The sequence below is a fragment of the Bos indicus x Bos taurus genome, chromosome 4, assembly GCF_003369695.1.
Source record: "Bos indicus x Bos taurus breed Angus x Brahman F1 hybrid chromosome 4, Bos_hybrid_MaternalHap_v2.0, whole genome shotgun sequence".
Taxonomy (NCBI): Eukaryota; Metazoa; Chordata; class Mammalia; order Artiodactyla; family Bovidae; genus Bos; species Bos indicus x Bos taurus.
This window is the reverse complement of record NC_040079.1, coordinates 88133737-88139651: the sequence shown is the minus strand read 5'-3', so window position 1 is coordinate 88139651 and position 5915 is coordinate 88133737. Positions and strand designations below refer to the sequence as shown.

At 39.1% G+C, this 5915-nt stretch overlaps 1 pseudogene across 1 annotated transcript; it reads left to right on the top strand.

Moving 5' to 3' along the window:
• Window positions 1–242: 242 nt before the first annotated feature.
• On the top strand, window positions 243–801 carry LOC113891897 (annotated as a pseudogene). The gene has a single exon (XR_003510901.1). The product of XR_003510901.1 is annotated as a peptidyl-prolyl cis-trans isomerase A pseudogene (transcript).
• Window positions 802–5915: the final 5114 nt, after the last annotated feature.

The window sequence follows — 5915 nt, the reverse complement described above, 5'->3', positions numbered from 1 at the left end:
TTCACAATGCCAAGGAGTCCACAGCATCTCCCTTTTATGAATTAGGAAATGGAGACATAAAGAAGTGAAATTATTTAAGGTCACAGAAAAGGTAAACAGTGGAGCTGAGATTCAAACCCAGGCAGTCTCACCCCAAAGTTTATTCTCTTAACTATTCTACCATCATTAAAGAACGTATTTGCAAGATGATTTTTAAAATTAGAATAAATTAAACAAACTTTAAATCTGAATCTATGGCCTTGCAGACACAGCCACCCCGGAACCTCTCTTGCTGTCTAGCCATGGTCAACCCCACTGTGTTCTTCAACATCGCTGTCGACGGCGAGCCCTTGGGCCGCGTCTCTTTTGAGCTGTTTGCAGACAAAGTTCCAAAGACAGCAGAAAACGTTCATGCTCTGCGCACTGGAGAGAAAGGATTTGGTTATAAAGGTTCCTGCTTTCACAGAATAATCCCGGGATTTATGTGCCAGGGTGGTGACTCCACATGCCATAATGGTACTGGTGGCAAGTCCATCTATGGCGAGAAATTTGATGATGAGAATTTCATTCTGAAGCATACAGGTCCTGGCATCTTGTCCACGGCAAATGCTGGCCCCAACACAAATGGTTCCCAGTTTTTCACCTGCACTGCCAAGACTGAGTGGTTGGACGGCAAGCATGTGGTCTTTGGCAAGGTAAAAGAGGGCATGGATGTTGTGGAAGCCATGGAGCGCTTTGGGTCCAGGAATGGCAAGACCAGCAAGAAGATCACCATTGCTGACTGTGGACAAATCTAATAAATTTGACTTGTGTTTTACTTAACCACCAGACCGTTCCTTCTGTAGCCCAGGAGAGCACCCCTTCACCCCCATCTGCTCGAAATATCCTATAATCTTTGTGCTCTTGCTACAGTTCTTTGGGTTCCATATTTTCCTTATCCCCCTTCAAGGTTAGCTGGATTGCAAAGTTAAATTTATGATTATGAAATAAAAACTAAACAATTAAAAAATAAGTAAATAAATCTGAATCTATGCTTTATTTAGATTTCTTTAAAAACTAATTAACAGCAAGTAGGAAGATTTTCTTTACCCAAAGACAGGACACTTTCAATAGCATGTCACCCAGCTTTTAACCACACAGTTGTTTTATTTTGAGTGTTGTTATTTAAACCACAGCACATCCAAATAAGTGTAGTTTAGAAGAAAACATGATTATAAGGGGCTTCTACACTTTGTAAGAAGTACATTTTAATAGTGTCCTTTGTAATAGCTTCCTTTATCTTGGCTATCAACATTCAAGAACGTTTTCTAGCGAGAGTACCAATTGCACAAATACAGGGTAGGACAAGATCTCCAGCTTTAGGTTGGCAATTTGAATATCCCCTGAGGAAAATGATCCAAGTTTTATAAATGGAAGAAAAAATAAAGAAGATGCCAGATTCTTCAACTTAGCTATCTCTCCCTATCAGTGATTAGGTAATAATCAACAGTCACATTTGGGGATGAATTTTCTAAGTAAAGCAGAAGCATATCACTGACTAGAATTACGAAATCTTTCCACTGCTTCAAGATGCTTTTTATTGATAAAGAAATTTTAAGGAAATTTAAAAAGAGAAATCTTTCAATTCCCTTATTTTTCCAAGTCTAAAATGATCAAAGAACCTCTGTAATAATATATTCAGAGGTGTTTCTCTCCCAAAAGTACAGCCTATATATCCTTATGATAATAATGGTCTGATCCATTTCTTATGTGCTTTCTATGTACAGATATAGTGTTAAATGCTTTACAAATCCTGTATCTCACAGAAGCCTTCCCAAAACTGAACTGGTGGCAAGGTGTGTGTGTGTGGGGGGGGGTGTCGTAATTTCTCCCATTCTACAGACGAGGAAAATAAAGTCCAGAGAAGTTAAGTAATTTGCAGCTGGTAAGAGCTACAGCTAGTCTTAGCTGCATTCAAATCCAGTTTCTTTGACTTCAAACACCTTCTCTCTCTCTCTCTCTTTTTATTTTAATATTTATTTGTTTATTTGGCTGTGTCAGGTCTTAGTTGCAGCATGTGGGTTCAGCACATAGGCTTAGTAGCTCTTTGGCATGTGGGATCTTAGTTCCCCAACCAGGCATTGAACCCACATTCCCTGCATTGCAAGGTGGAATCTTAACCACTGGATCACCAGAGAAGTCCCAAAACACCTCTTCTTAAAGGCTACTCTACTGCCTCTCTCAAAGACCCAACTGTCTCATCAGTTGTGTTCACTAAGCCAGGACAACTTCTCAGCAGATTAGAGACCCGTGGTGATCCATTATGTCTTGATCCATTATGTCACCAGCCAGCTGGCCTCTGCTCACCTATGAGGCTCACAAACCATCCCTCTAAATGGTGATGGTCAGTACTGTGCTGGCTAGGTTCATCAAGGCTGCCAGGGTGGCCACAGCTGCAAAGTAGACCACCTACAGAAGGAAGAGAAAGGGAGTTTGGAACCCAAGAATGAACTGTCTTAGCTCATTGTAATTCATACAGTTATTTATCTGATAGCTTGAAGAACATCTAAATAAACCTGAAGACTTTTGAGAGAAAGCGTTTCAAGGCAGGTTTGAAGCCAAATGTTGCATTTATTCTAAGCATTTTCTTCTTCCACCCCAGTGGCACCAGATCCGGTGCTAATTTGTACCTTGCAGACAGACTCTGCTGTTCTATTGCCTTCATCCCTGGGGTATGTAGACTCTGATTCACAAATTAGGGGTGAGGAGAACACTAGTTAAAGTTTAGCTAGATCCCACATCAGTAGGCAGGGCCATCCACTGATGACTCACCAAAGGGCATGCAGTCTCATCTGTGACTTTCACACTCATGGCACCAGGGGGAGACAGTGACACACTTGGGGTGAGCCAGCCATGCCACACTTGCTCCATCTCCCTTCTGTAGGAGAATACCAGCATCAGGACGACATAGCAGATGGGGACAGAGGCATTCTAAGTGAAGAGCAAGGTGTGAGCAACTGCAGAGAGAAGCGATATTTCCTCTTCATTTTAAGAGACAGGTTACAAATATATCATTGTTTAATGCAGAATAACTGCATTTGACCAAATCCCCATGCCAACCAGGGCTCTTATTTCCATCAGCTATCACAGGCTGAGTAGGAGGCAAGGAGCAGGCTTGTGTGCTCACTAAAGGCAAAGCCTTTACAACCAAAAGAAGGAAAGAAAAGAAAAAAGCTGGGCTTTTCAAATAAATGAAAACATGCTTTGAGAGAAAGATGACATGAAAAGCAGGATGTTCAATAAATCAAAGCTTAAATTTTTCTGATTTACTTAAAATTTACTGATATATCACTCTTCTGGATTTAATCATGACTCAAATTATCAATATGGCCTAAGGACCAACAGTCCAAATTTTAAATAAGTTAACCTGTTCAATGCAATGGCTTCAGAGACTGCTTTATGAAGCCTCCTAGGTGGAATGAAAACAATCAGGCTGACTGGTAATCACAAGAATTGGAAAAATTTAGGAAATCCTATATTCTTCTTCAGTAAAAGAAGGTTAAAGATATATTAGAGGCAAAAGCTAAAAATAGATTGGCATTTGAACAAATAAGTCTCCAGATATTAGTTCCCAGTTCAGATAGATTACTTGGTACAAAAGATATCTTTTACACGCAGAAATTGTCTTTAATAAAAATAACATGACTATTATACACAGGTAATACCAGAGTATTAAAAAGAAAATATATTTTCAGGAATTTAATATTAAAAATCTGTGGTGGATAAAAAAATCTAAAAACCGTAATAAAATATTCTAAATATAGTACCAGGGAATGACAGGAAGCTGGATAAATCTTTTTCTAGCTCTTATAAGTTGTGCCCTATTGCTATTAAGTTCATATCTGTATTTTACTTTGCTAAACAAAAAATTCAAGTGCGGCCATAATTTACCATATAATTATTTATGTACTACCCTTTTATCCTTGGTTTCCTGTCAATCCAATCATTAAAACCCCAAATATTAATACAGATCCAGCACCACTAAGCCAAACACTGCTATTAGTAGAAGATGGTATCCATATAACTCTACCAGGAACACAGATATGGCAAAAGTGCCATATGTGGTCTCCCTGCAAGGCAGTATAAGCAAAACATGCTTTAATCATTGATCTAAAAGATGAAACAAAGTTAAAATCCAGAAAGATGCATTTCTCCCAAAGGACATGTATCAATATTATGCAGGATTTAAAACCTGAGTGTCCAAAATTATATTCTTATGCAGTACAGATATAACATTTTTAATGCAATACAGTTACACTTTAAAAAGCTGGATGTGCTAAGTGCATTCTAAGTAGCTTCAGTTGTGTCTGACTCTTTGGGACTCTATGGACTGCAGCCCACCAGGCTTCTCTGTCCATGAGATTCTCTAGCCAAGAATACTGGAGTGGGTTGTCCTACCCTTCTCCAGATCTTTCCAACCCAGGGATTGAACCCATATCTCTTACATCTCCTGCATTGGCAGGCGGGTTCTTTACCATTAGTGCCAACTGGTAAGCCAAAAAAGCAGGACAGAATATATTTTAAAATCTCAAAACACCAAAGAGCCAAGAAGCCCATGAGAAAATATCAAATGAATACTTGGAGAATTAGAATTCCAAGAATTAAGCCCAGGGGACACTGAGATATCTGCCGATTCAGAAGAAACAGCTGTGAAACAGAACTGCAGTTTTAGTGCCTTAGAAAGTCAGATGATGGAAGTCTATGCTCACCAAAAGACAAAGATAAAATAGTTCCTACTTTAAGCTGAGCTATAATTCTATCCTCAGGGTAAATTAGAGTAAACTAACCATTGCCTCAACTCTTAGTCCAGCTTTACTCCATCGGATGGTCTAAAAAACCTCAAGTCTTGAACTTGAGGCTTGAGATTCAAACCTCAAATTTAAACTGGTTCCAAGCTGGTCATGCCAATAGATTTCAGATATTTAAATTATCAGATACAGACTGCAAAACAATAATGCTTAATATATTTAATAAATGCAAAGTCTGACAATCTGAGCAAGGAATTGGAAACTATAAAAAGTGACAGAGGCAGTTTAAAAAGGAACTAAATACAAATTCTAGAACTGAAAAATATTGCAACAGAAAGTAAAAATTCAATCAATAAGTCCTATAGTAGATTACAACTAAAGAGCAATTAACTAACTACAGATATATCTGAAGAAAAACCCAATATAAAACACAGAAAGACAAATGCAGGGAAACATGGTAGGAATGAAAATGAAAAAGGAGAAAAAGAAATATAATGGATCAAACGGAAGACACAAAATAACATGGTAGGTTTAGCGTAACTATATCATGAGTTACCAGTAAGTACCAGTTCAGTTCAGTTCAGTTCAGTTGCTCAGTCGTGTCCGACTCTTTGCAACCCCATGAATCGAAGCACGCCAGGCCTCCCTGTCCATCACCAACTCCTGGAGTTCACTGAGACTCATGTCCATCGCATCAGTGATTCCAGTCAAGTGGGCCTTAGAAAGCATCACTACGAACAAAGCTATTGGAGGTGATGGAATTCTAGTTGAGCTATTTCAAATCCTGAAAGATGATGCTGTGAAAGTGCTGCACTCAATATGCCAGCACATTTGGAAAACTCAGCAGTGGCCACAGGACTGGAAAAGGTCAGTTTTCATTCCAATCCCAAAGAAAGGCAATGCCAAAGAATGCTCAAACTACCGCACAATTGCACTCATCTCACATGCTAGTAAAGTAATGCTCAAAATTCTCCAAGCCAGGCTTCAGCAATACGTGAACCGTGAACTTCCTGACTTCCAAGCTGGTTTTAGAAAAGGCAGAGGAACCAGAGATCAAATTGCCAACATCCGCTGGATCATGGAAAAAGGAAGGGAGTTCCAGAAAAACATCTATTTCTGCTTTATTGACTATGCCAAAGCCTTTGACTG